Consider the following 12955-nt stretch of genomic DNA (forward strand, 5'->3'; position numbering starts at 1 on the left):
TGCATCATTAAATAAATATAAGAAATTCTTATTTCATAAACTCCCATTTGCAACGTAATTGAAACACAAATGAAGAATATGAATGTCTTTTATGATGAGTCTTAAATATTTTTTTAAAAATCATAAGAACTTAAAAGATTTTCTTGGAAATTAAGAACTAAATACTAATAAAAGCAATGAGAAAGATCATGACAAAAATGATAAATTTAATAGAGAAATGATACTTACAGTTGTGAATGTGCAAACGCCATACAATCACTTTTAAAAAAGTGAATAAATAAGGGATCCACATGAAAAGAAATTAATTTTTGAATAGTAGACCTCACTCTTTTTCAAAATAATTATACGACACTTATGTACTTTATAACTGTATATAGCATTACTCAATTTGATAATGGACGTGGGAAAGAAATTATAAACTTATAATTGTTATTAATATTTGGAATTGTTGCCTTGGTGAACTCATGCAAATTAATTAATTGAATATCTAATATTTTATATTTTATATCTAGTCTTGGGTAAAACACAATAATCGATTTAAGCCTTAAAATCAGGTAGACTTTGATTTTGTGGATATTAGACTAACACGTTGGTTGTGGGTAAGCTTGTCTATATAGATTTTGTTATTGTTTAAACAAAAAAGTCACAAGACGAAACATTTGTAATAATCTATGAACTCTAACATCGATTGATTTTAAATTGCATCAAGTTTAAAGATTACAAGTTTTGATTTTTCCCAAAATTTCTTTGAGAAAGACATTGATTTAGGCTAGTTCAAAAGTCATAAAATACCAAGGATGCCCTCAATAATCAATATGGGCCTTTGGCGCCATTCATAATTCCCTAAACATTTTAAAAACAAAAAGATTTAAATCCTTTTTTTACACTTCGAAAATATCTACTCGTTGGAAGGTTTATTCTACCAGCTCCGGCCATGCTTAAGGGCTCTTTTGGAAAATAAGATAAGATGATAATTATGTAAATAGTAGTAAAATAATGTGTAAATAATAGTGAAATAGTTCGAGTTGAGATGTTTTGTTAGATTTTGAGAAATAAGAGAGAAAATATTAAATTAAAATATTATTAGAATTTAATTTTTTTAATTTAATTTTTGTTTTAAAATTTGAAAAAGTAATATTATTTTTTGTATTTTATTTAGAATTTTAGAAAAGTTGTAATGATTAGGCCATAATTAAATAAAAAAATAAAAAAATTGAAATTAAAAATTATATGTATTTTTATATTTGTGTGATGTTTGAAAAAGAAATTATAAAAAATTTTGAGATGAGATCACTTCCCAAAATAAGCCCTAAATGCTCCGTGTGATTTACAAAAGAAAGTTATGATGAGACTCTGACACTCCCTTTGCTAGGCGCTATTTGGATTCAGAAACGTTTCAAATCAGACACTCCTATAAATGGAGAATAATGAAGGCCAATTAGGATTTACCACGTAAGAGATAAATTTTAAACCCACTACTGCGCGATGCAGGGGATAATTGGGAATCGAAAACCCTCTTGCTTTCTGTCTCCCTTTTTTTCGTCTAGAACCGAAATCGAAAACCTCTCTCTCTCTCTCTCTCTCTCTCTCTCTCTCTCTCTCTCTCTCTCTCTCTCTCTCTCTCTCTCTCTCTCTCTCTCTCTCTCTCTCTCTCTCTCTCTCTCTCTCTCTCAGAAACCCTAATGTTGCCAACTAAATCGGAAGCTTCTAGGCCTGCCATAGAGTACTGCAAGCAGGCAACACAGAGAGGACCAAATTCCTGGGACCCCAAGTTCATCAAGGTCGACCATTTTTTTATTATTCTCATCCGTATCAGTTTGTATTCATTTTCCCTTAATCTTTTGTTTGACTATGCCTATTCGTATGCTCTAAGAAAAATCCATTTAGACCAGACCAATTCTGCATCGTAATTTTTCTTGAAACGTTAGTATAATCAAGTTGCGACTCACATGATGGGAATGGTGAGAGGATTTCACAAAATATTAGGTTTAAAAAAAGAAGTCTATATATATATATATATATATATGTATATATAGCATTCCCCCTCCCCCCCCCCCCCACTGCTCAAATACAAGGGACTTTCATGATTGTGGTGTCACCAGTGCTGCTTTGTTTATTTGTTTTCTTTCATGAATTATTGTGTGGCTATGCGTTTGAATATTAATCAATGTTGTCTTTATTCTCTGTTTTTGATACATTTGCATTTTGAATGAGTCTTGCTTGCAAGTCAGTGGAGGGTATTTTTTTTGTGGTGTATTTTTTAATGGCCTTTGTTTTTGTTATAAGGTTTTGGCTTCGATTTCCCACTGTTCGAACACCGACGCACCCACAGTCAAAATCATGGTATTAAATCTATTTAGTATTCTCTGGTTTCCTGTTGTAATCTATAAAGAAAAATATGTTTACTATGCCACGGTTCTCTTTTGAATGAATCTGGATTCCAGTTGTAATCTAGAATGAAAACTCTGCATTAGGAACCTGAAGAGAAGTTTTTATTTTCACAAGAGAACTAATTAATTTGTAGTTAAAAAACAAAAAATATACTAAATGTCATGTCTACTAGCTATTTGCAGTCGAATTATATATCAAAAAGATCATGTAATCTAACCGCGTTAATAATTAGCATCTAAATTTTATTTTTACAATATCTATTTTTGTGACTCTTAACAATTCCAGGGAATCTCAAATATCCAACCATACTTTCAAAAGGTGGTGAAGAAGATGATGTTGTCCAGTTTTATGGAATAATATGGAGGAAGAGTAGTATAATTGTGTGCGTGAGAGAGTGAATAAAGTTCCAAACCCATTTAGTAATCATTAAGCAAAGTAGAAGTTCTTACTTTCTACTTGATTTTGTTGGGTACTTGGGTTGTAATATATACTACTATAGTTTATATATAATATTCAATATTATTTGTATTTTATGGATTATTTTTATGGATTACATTGTTTATGTTGGATGAAAGATTTTGGGTAGAGTGTGGATAGTAATGACATTGAGATAGTAACGAGTAGAAACTATCTACAAGGCATTATAAATGAAACCTTTGAGGATGAAACTGTGGAAAAGCAATATAATGTGAGCATGAGAGATGGATTGGATATGGAAGACATCGTGAATTTGGGAGATGATGATGGAGATGAAGTGAATGTAGGAGATGGAGATGGAGTGAATGTGGGAGATGGATTCAATTTGATTTTCACTTCCAGTTGTGAAACTTTTGAACCATTCGTTGGGAAGGAATTTGATGAGATTACAAGCATTTTATAAGGCTTATGCAAGACGAAAATGTTTTGCAATGAGGACCAACCATATGGTATTATCGAGAGAGGACAGAAAATTACAAGGAGTACACTATGTTTGTACAAGGGAAGGGTTTAGGCGTGAAAGTCTTAAACAAAAAGAAACAAAAATTCCCGAACATACTAAAATAAAAATTGATTGTAAAGCTACTATGTGTATAAAAAATGATGGTGAAAGGTAGATAGTATGCAATTTCGTGCCTGAACACAACCATGAGCTACTCACACCAAGAAATACCAGCTTACTCTGTGGGCATAGAGGAGTGACCCGTGTGCAAAAAAAACTCATTCTCACTTTGAATGAGTCCGCTGTATTGACAAATAAGATAATGTCGATGTTAAGCAAAGAATCAGGTGGTGATTTTAACATTAGTTGTATTGGTAAGGATGTTGAGAATTATCTGAGAAATAAAAGAAGAAAATTGTTTGAGGAATGAGATGCACAAATGTTGTATGCATACTTTCTTTATCAACAATATAAAGAACCTGGGTTTGTGTACTCCATGTAGGTTGATGAGAAAGGGTGTATGGAAGTTGTTTTTGTGCACATGCAAAATCAATGTCTGCATAGTAATATTTTGGAGATGTTGTGACGTTTGATGCGATGTATCTCACAAATATTTATAAGATGCTATTTGTGTCATTTTCAGGAGTTAATCATCATCACTAAACTATAATGTTTGGTTGTGCGCTGTTAATCAATGAAACAGCTGAATCTTATATATGATTATTGAGAATATGGCAGCAAGCAATGCTCGAACGTGCCCCTTCAACTATTATTACTAATGATGACAAAGTCATGGCTGAGGTAATTGCAGAGATACTCCCAAATACAACTCACTGGTTGTGCTTGTGGCATATTTTACAAAATTTTTCATAACATTTGGCACATGTCTATAACAAGTTTCCAGACTTTTTAAAAGAGTTCTGTCATTGTATTCATGGGACAATAACATGTGATGAGTTCGAGGAGGAATCGAGTTTAATAATGGTAAAGTATGGTCTAGTTGGTAATAATTAGATGCAAAATCTATATAATCGACGGAAGAAGTGGGTTTCAGCTTACTTGCGAACCACGTTTTGTGCTGATATGTCAACCACGCAAAGGAGTGAGAGTATGAATAAATTTTTCAAGTATTATGTTCGTTCAAGCATGATGATGAGTGATTTTGTGTGTCAGTACAAGAAAGTCATAAATGCAAGCTATTTTAAGGAGAAAGAGAATGATGTGAAAACGAAATCGACTAGGGCAGTTTTGAAAACATGTTGGGCAATTGAAGAAAAGCCGGCCAAAGTGTATACTAGGAAGTCTTTTGAAATCTTTCAAGATGAGCTATTTAATAGCCAATGGTACAAAGCTACCAAAGTTCAGAAAGATGGTGAAAATAAAATGTATGAGGTGGCACTTAATGGCAAAGATAAACGTATTTATTATGTGACTTTGGAGAGTGGAGAAGCAAAGGCAATATGTACATATCATATGTTGGAGTTTCTTGGTATTGTTTGTAGGCATATCCTATGTGTCCTAACAAAAGAATCAAAATTAGATATGTTGCCTTATCACTATGTGGTAGAGAGATGGACAATCAATGCTAAGAGTCGAGTAATACTTGAAATACCTGTTTCTAAGGGGCATGTAATGACACAAGAAGATTCGATAATGCGAAAAAATAAGTTGATGATGTAATTTTATAATATTGCAGAACTTGGCTCACAATCAAATTTTAAAATGAACCACATTTCTCTTGCGTTAGAGAAAGTCTACAAGGAGTTGTTTTTGATGGAAGATGTTGGAAAAAAAAATTTAGAAAGCGGAGATATGTCACATAATGATTCTCCTATGTTAAGATTACAAGTAATATCAAATTTTTCACAAACTGTACAAGATCCTCAATGGGTGCCAACGAAAGGAAAAACAAAATCTTTGAGAGTAAAGAACCAGAAAGAAACCTAAGCAGTGAAGAAAAGACGTTGTAGCATTTGCAAGATTGAGGGCCAAACAAAGAAAAACTGCCCTTCGTTGGGATATAGTACTTATCAAAAAAAATTTCTCATGTTTTAATCTAATAAGTTCATTTTTTATATGTTTATTGTCTTCCAAGAATCTTGGAAATATAAACGACAACATATCACAAAGGGTGGATTTTGAAGAACATATCACATGAGCTTGGTGAATCAGTTGGGTGGTGTTGAATTTCTGTGCTTATTACTATGCATATTTATTTGATAGTTTTAATCTAACAGGAGTTCAATATGGAAAGTAATGGTGCTGTTGAATTTTTGGCGTCAATGTATTTGGACCTATTTATTTGGTACTATATGTGTGGAGCTATGTACTTAGTACTATGTATTTTAACCTCTATGTATTTGGTACATTTTATTTCGACCTATGTATTTAGCCAAACAAAAGAGGAAGTGATCTGATTTCCAGCCAGGGCATGGGATGTACCAATTTTGCTACTTGTGATTCAAAGAACATGGCATAAATTCTTCACTTAATTTCTTGCTCAAATCATGTAATTAGATGTGGTAATTAAAGTTATACTTCTAGTAGCTGGTTAGATACGAGAGTATTATAGAATGGAGATTCCAAATTACAAGGACAAGCTGTAGAAAATTTTGCTACTTGTGATTCAGCAAGCACATAAATTCTTCACTTAATTTCTTGCTCAGATCATGTAATTTGTGATGACCCGCTTTTGAGTGTATTTTCGCTGAAATAGTTGTTTTTATTTTAATTAATATATTAGTTATTTATTTTAATTTATTTGCGTTTTAAAAATTGTTAGTTTTTAATTTAATTGATGTTGTGTTTTATTTCTTTTAGTTGTTTACAGTTTTTATATCTTCGCGGCGGTTTAGTGTTGTTTTTCCCGGACTGAGGATTAGACCTCGTCTTTTCCCTACATCTCTTTTCCTTTTTCCTTTTCTTTTTCCTTTTTCTCTTTTTTCCTTCTTTCTTTTTCCTTTCTTTTTCTTTTTTTCTTTCTTTTCTTTTCTCCCTCTCTCTCCCCGCGTCGACCCCCCCGGCCTCTCTCTCTCTTCTCTCTCCCTCACGTCGGAAGCCTCTCACCCCCGATCTACCGCCGTCCGGCCACCGTGCGGCTCACCGCCGGTACCGTTCGGTTCGTCTCCCTCCGGCGCACCTCCCCACCGAAGCTCACCCCCATCCGGCCGGCCGTTTGGCCGGAAAACCTCTTTAAAGTCCGCACGGCTTTTGCTCCGATCCGCCGCCGTCGCTCCACCTCCGACCACCATTTCTTCACCACTTCATCACCAGTCCCTTGCCGTCCCAACCCACCTATTTTCGGCCACCAACGACCACCGGAACCGCTCCCACGAGCTAGCTTTCCTTTTTGGAAAATCCGGCCTCTTTCCGGCGATTTTGTCGCCACCCACGGCCAACCACCACTTCCAATAGCTTCACAACCATCCCTAGACCATTCCCTATCAATCCCAAGCTCTAGTTTGTCCCCGTTCAAAAGTGGGTTTTTCACAACCCACGGCCACAGTGAATTTTCACTGTGACGTTGCTTTTTCGCCGCCGTTTGCAACACCTCGTGTTTTCTAAAATTGCCATATAGCGCTGTAAGTATTTTCCAAACCCTATTTTCAAATTTAAATATATATTGCTCATTCAATTTATTTTATCTGTTGGTTGGCTGATTCCGGACTGAGTCTGAGGAGTTCGGGGGTCGGATGGATGGAGAACGGAGTTGCCTGTTTATTTGATTTGAGTTGTTGGATTATTTTATTATGCATTGTTATGGCATTGCATGGTGCATGCACGTGTGTTTGTGAAATAGTGTGAAAAGCCTGTGTATTGGCGTAAGTGGTCTTACGGGTGCGTGTGTATCACGACCCCAAGCCGGGATGGGGTATTATCCCGGTGGAGCTCCTCTGGTCACTCGGGAGCGGAAAAAACTGAGTGATGTCCCCTGGATTGTCGCTAGACGACGGGAGCGGGGGTTAGGGGTTGCTTGGCTACGAACGCGCCGGGCGCGGAACCGGGCATCGCTCTACGCACCGACTCCGTGGCCCTTCGCTGGTGAGGGCTAGAGGATGCTTGGCTACGAACACGCGGGGCGTGGAACTTGGCATCGCTCGTTAGGTGTCACATGCGTAGTGGTACTCTGCGGTGTGGCACTGGAGCCAGGGTGTACGGATGACCCCTAGGGGAGGTCATGGTGCATACGGATAAAATGGATTCTAGTTTGAGTCGGATAAAGGCCAAATGTGACTTTTGGCGTGGTTTTGGAAAAGATGTGTTTTTGGGCCAAATGGGTTTTTTTGGCGTGTGTGGAAAAATCGTGTTTTATGGGCTTTGTGCACTGGGCATGTTTCATGCATATTGTTTGAGTTATATATGCTTTTATCTAGTAGTGTTTGGGTTTTACTTACCTGCGGTACCATTTTTGGTTCCGTAACTTTTGGTGCAAAGTTTGAGGACGAAGAGGAGGAGGCTGAGCCCGAGGATGCAGCTCCGCCGGGTTGCTGATGCTATGCTTTATATTTGGTTTAAAACTGTATTTGTGTTTTTGTAATATTTTAATTATGTATGTTTTAAACAGCTTGTATTACGTTAAGAAAAATTCTGGTACTTAGTTATGACCTTCGTTATCCGCTGCGTGTTTCTTTGTGCACATATGTTGCCTTTGCATACACTTGGCACCCGTCGATAGGATGGTGACCCGGGTTGTCACCATCCGGACGTCTCGATTTTCTCGTATTCGGGCGTGGGGATTTGGGGGCGTCACATGTGGTATAAGAGCGGTTTGGCTCTGGGTAAAACCACATGTCCCGTAGGCAGTACCAGAATACTTTTTAAAGTTGTGTTTTGAAAATTATGTTAAGTACAGTTGTTTTATTTGTTTTATTTGTTTGAGCTTGTTTGCTTTTATGTATTTATTTGGTTATGTTTTTGCAAGCTGGTTTCTTTTTTTTCTTGTTGTGTGGTGTTGGTTTTGTTTTTGTGGTTTTATGATGGTTTTATTTGTTTTCTTAAAGGAGGGTCAAGAGTGGTGTTGTGGCAGGAAAATGGGGAGACCAAGGAAATCTACTCAGGAACCACGAGACAATACCTCTAGGGATGACTCCATAGCCGAAACAATACGGCAGATGACGGAATTTATGCAGCAGAGTGCGAGGTCTCAACAGACAGGGCCTTGGCCACAACAAGGGGGTCCCTGGCCACCATCAGGAGGGCCTTGTCCACCACCAGGAGGGCCTTGTCCACAACAAGGAGGGTTTTGGCCACAACCAGGAGGTCCTTGGCCATATCAGGGAGGGCCTTGGATGTATCCAGGAGGGTCCAGTAGCATGGTGCAAGCTGGATGCACCTATGAGCGCTTCCTGGCGCATAGGACTCCACACTTCACTAGAAATGAGGATCCACTTCAGGCTGGAAAATGGATAAAAAATCTGGAGAAAACCTTTTGAGGTGTGTGGATGCACTGAGGCACAACAAGTACTCTACGCCAGCTATCTCTTGCAAGGTACCACTTCTGATTGGTGGGATACCAAGAGGGTGATGCTGGAATCTGAATTAGGATCTTTCGCTGCGGTGACCTGGCAGCGTTTCAAGAAGGAGTTCAATGACCGCTTCTTTCCCGCATCGGTAAGAAAGCAAAAGGCAAGAGAGTTCTCCAATCTGGTCCAAGGGGGCGCGACAGTGGAACAATACGCCTGGAGGTTCATAGAACTTGAGCGATTTGCTCCTCACCTTATCGCCACAGAGGAGATGCGAGCTGATCGTTTTCAGGAGGGACTGCGCCCTGATATACGCCGTATGGTGGTCAGCCATCGGATATCCACTTTTCAGGAATTAGTGGATGTGGCCACCCTTGTGGAGCGGGAAAATAATCTGAGTGTGGGCTCCCCTCCAGGGCATAAGCGGCGGAGTTTTTCTGGTGAAGGAAGCAGCTCGGGTTCGCCTCAGAAGTTTGTTCAGCGGACTGGAACTCGACCTCAAACGTCCTCAGGTGTTCGTATGGGAGGACGGGTGCCTATTTGTGGAGCGTGTAATAGAGCTCATGAGGGCGAGTGTCGGATGAGTAGCGGACCCCAGTGTTACCGGTGCGGCCAAGTGGGACATATCGCTCGGGACTGCCCCGTCAGAGTTCAAGGAAGCCGTGGAGGTAGACACGGTGGAAGAACCAACCCGAGACAAGCAGTGCAAGCCCGAGTTTATGCTGTCACACCCAGAGAAGTGGATGATGAGGCGCCAGCGACCCATGATGCTGGAGTAATTACAGGTATGGTTTAATTTAATTTTAAGTTGGATTTAATTTTTGGTGTATGTGGTTTATTCTTTGCTTTTTGGATTTCATGGGTTGATGTGTTTGGTTCAGGAAGAGTCCATTTGTATGAGTTTTATGCTTGTACTTTGTTTGATTCCGGTGCTTCACAGTCGTTTGTATCTTCCACGTTTGCTCGGGTGTGTAATTTGGTCACGGAACCGTTGCCGAAGTCTATGGTAGTGGCTCTACCCGATGGTGAGATGGTGTGGTGTTCCAAGGTTGCTTTGGGATGCCCGTTAAATTTTGAGGGAAGGTTCTTGGATGCTGATTTGGTGGTGTTCAAGCTGTTGGGTTTTGACATCATCCTCGGGATGGATTGGCTATACCGATATTCTGCGAGTATTAATTGCAGAAGTCGGATAATTAGCTTTCAGCTTCCAGATGGTGATTGTCTGGAATTTGTGGGGAGTAAATTAAAAGAAAAGCCGATAATTATATCGGCGATTCAGGCAAGAAGAGAGATTGCATGGGGAGCGGATGCATTCTTGGTGCAGATGGTGTCCACGTCGTCTGAGAAGAAGTCTCTGGCAGACATTCCAGTTGTGGAAGAAGTCCCGGATGTGTTTGTGGATGACTTGCCCGGACTACCCCCTGTTCGGGAGATGGAGTTTGTTATAGACTTAGAACCTGGAGCGGCTCCTGTGCATAAAGCTCCTTATCGCATGGCACAGGCTGAATTGAAAGAGTTGAAGACTCAGTTGCAAGAACTGGTAGAGAAGAGATTTATTCAGCCTAGTACGTCGCCGTGGGGTGCACCAGTTTTATTTGTTAAAAAGAAAGATGGAACCCTCCGTATGTGCATTGATTATCGGGAATTGAACAAGGTGACCATCAAAAATAAATATCCTCTCCCGCGGATAGATGATTTATTTGATCAGCTTCAAGGAGCAGCCGTGTTCTCTAAGATTGATCTGAGGTCGGGATACTACCAGCTGAGAATCAGAGATCAGGATGTGCCTAAAACTGCTTTCAGGTCGAGGTATGGGCATTATGAATTTAAGGTGATGCCGTTTGGGTTAGCTAATGCCCCTGCAGCTTTCATGGATTTGATGAATCGAGTGTTTCGACCTTATCTGGATTCCTTTGTGGTAGTATTTATTGATGATATACTGATTTATTCCCGAGATGTTGAAGAGCATGTGTATCATCTTAGTCTGGTACTTGAGAGATTGAGAGAACACCAGCTATACATCAAGCTCAGCAAGTGTGAATTCTGGTTGGAAGAAGTTAAATTTCTTGGGCACGTAATTTCCCGGGGCGGAGTGGTTGTTGATCCTAGTAAGGTAGAAGCCATTTTGTCATGGCAGCGCCCGACTACAGTGCGCGAGATTCGGAGTTTCTTGGGGCTGGCCGGGTACTACCGAAGATTTGTAGAGGGTTTTGCTCGCCTATCCGGACCTCTCACAGCTTTGACTCGGAAGAATGTAGAATTTGTTTGGTCAGAGAAATGTGAGAGAAGCTTCCAGGAATTAAAGAACAGGTTGACGACGACACCAGTGTTAGCGCTCCCAGAACCGCATAAGCCATTCGTAGTCTTCAGTGATGCGTCTAAGTTTGGTTTGGGTTGTGTCCTTATGCAGGAAGGACGAGTTGTAGCCTATGCATCTCGTCAGCTAAAGGACCATGAGAAGAATTATCCGACGCACGATCTAGAATTGGCTGCGATTGTTTTTGCTCTCAAAATCTGGCGGCACTTCTTGTATGGGGAAGCTTGCGAGGTATTTACTGATCACAAGAGCTTGAAGCATTTGTTTTCCCAGAAAAATCTGAATATGAGGCAGAGGCGATGGCTGGAGCTAATCAGTGACTATCAGTGTGAGATCAAGTACCACCCGGGGAAGGCTAATATAGTTGTTGATGCTTTGAGCAGGAAGTCACACTTGGAAGATGAAGCCGAGTCGTCAGAATTGGATTCGTTGCTTTGTGGGATGAGAAGGCTCCTTATAGAGAGTTCGCAGCAAGTGGAGATTTTGTCTTCAGTTCTTGATATTCGGGTAACTGATTTTGAAGAATTGAAGACTCTCCAAAGAAAGGATCCGAAGCTGCTGAACATCAGGAAAAGAGTCAGAAAATCTCGAGGGCCGTTGCATTATAGCATGGATAACGATGGGATACTTCGGTTCCGAGATCGCAGAGTGGTCCCAAAGGACTCAGATTTCAAAGAACGGATCATGGCGGAAGCTCATGCGGCCCCTTATTCAGTTCATCCCGGCAGTACAAAGATGTATCGGGACTTGAAGAAAAATTACTGGTGGGATGGAATGAAGAAGGACATTGCCTTATGTGTCGAGAAATGTCACACATGCCGTTAGGTAAAGGCCGAGCATCAAAGACCTGCAGGTATGCTCCAACCCCTCCCTATTCCTGAGTGGAAGTGGGATGACATCACGATGGACTTTGTAGTGGGATTGCCGAGAACGCCTAGTGGGAAGAATTCTGTTTGGGTGATTATGGACCGGTTAACGAAGAGTGCTCATTTTCTGCCTGTTAATAACACCGACTCTCTGGGTAAGTTGACCCGCTTGTATGTCAAAGAGATAGTACGGCTACACGGCATACCAAAGAGTATAGTGTCGGATCGAGACCCGAGGTTTACATCGCAGTTCTGGAAGAGTTTGCAGGCAGCTTTGGGTACTAAGTTGAAGTTCAGTACTGCTTATCACCCGCAGACAGACGGCCAGTCAGAGCGCACCATTCAGACCCTGGAAGACATGTTGCGAGCATGTGTCATGGAATTCCAAGGGAGTTGGAAAAATCATTTGCCGCTCATCGAGTTTGCGTACAATAACAGCTTTCATGCGACCATTCAGATGGCTCCCTATGAAGCTCTTTATGGGAGAAAATGCAGGTCGCCCTTGTGTTGTGATGAAGTTAGGGAGAGTAGGATAATTGGACCCGAAATAATTCAAGAGATGCAAAGCCAAGTCCGGATCATCAGAGATAAAATGACGGCAGCTCAGAGTCGCCAGAAGAGTTACGCTGATACCAGGAGGAGAGAGTTGTCGTTTGAAGTTGGTGATTGGGTTTACCTTAAAGTCTCTCCCATGAGAGGTGTTAAGCGTTTTGGTAAGAAGAGGAAGCTAGATCCGAGGTACGTCGGCCCTTTTCAGATTCTGGAGAGAGTAGGGTCCGTCGCCTACAGAGTTGCTTTGCCAGATTATTTTGGGAATGTTCATGATGTCTTCCACGTATCATCCCTGAAGAAGAGCTTTGGATAGCAAGAGCCATGCTTCGTCAACCCAACGGGTATTCAGTTGCAACCGGATCTCACTTATGAAGTTGTTCCGTCGCAGATTTTGGATTGGAAGGAGCAACAGTTGAGGTCCAAGACGATACCTTTGGTTAAAGTGGCT

Source organism: Carya illinoinensis, chromosome 5 (genome assembly GCF_018687715.1).
Source record: "Carya illinoinensis cultivar Pawnee chromosome 5, C.illinoinensisPawnee_v1, whole genome shotgun sequence".
NCBI lineage: Eukaryota > Viridiplantae > Streptophyta > Magnoliopsida > Fagales > Juglandaceae > Carya > Carya illinoinensis.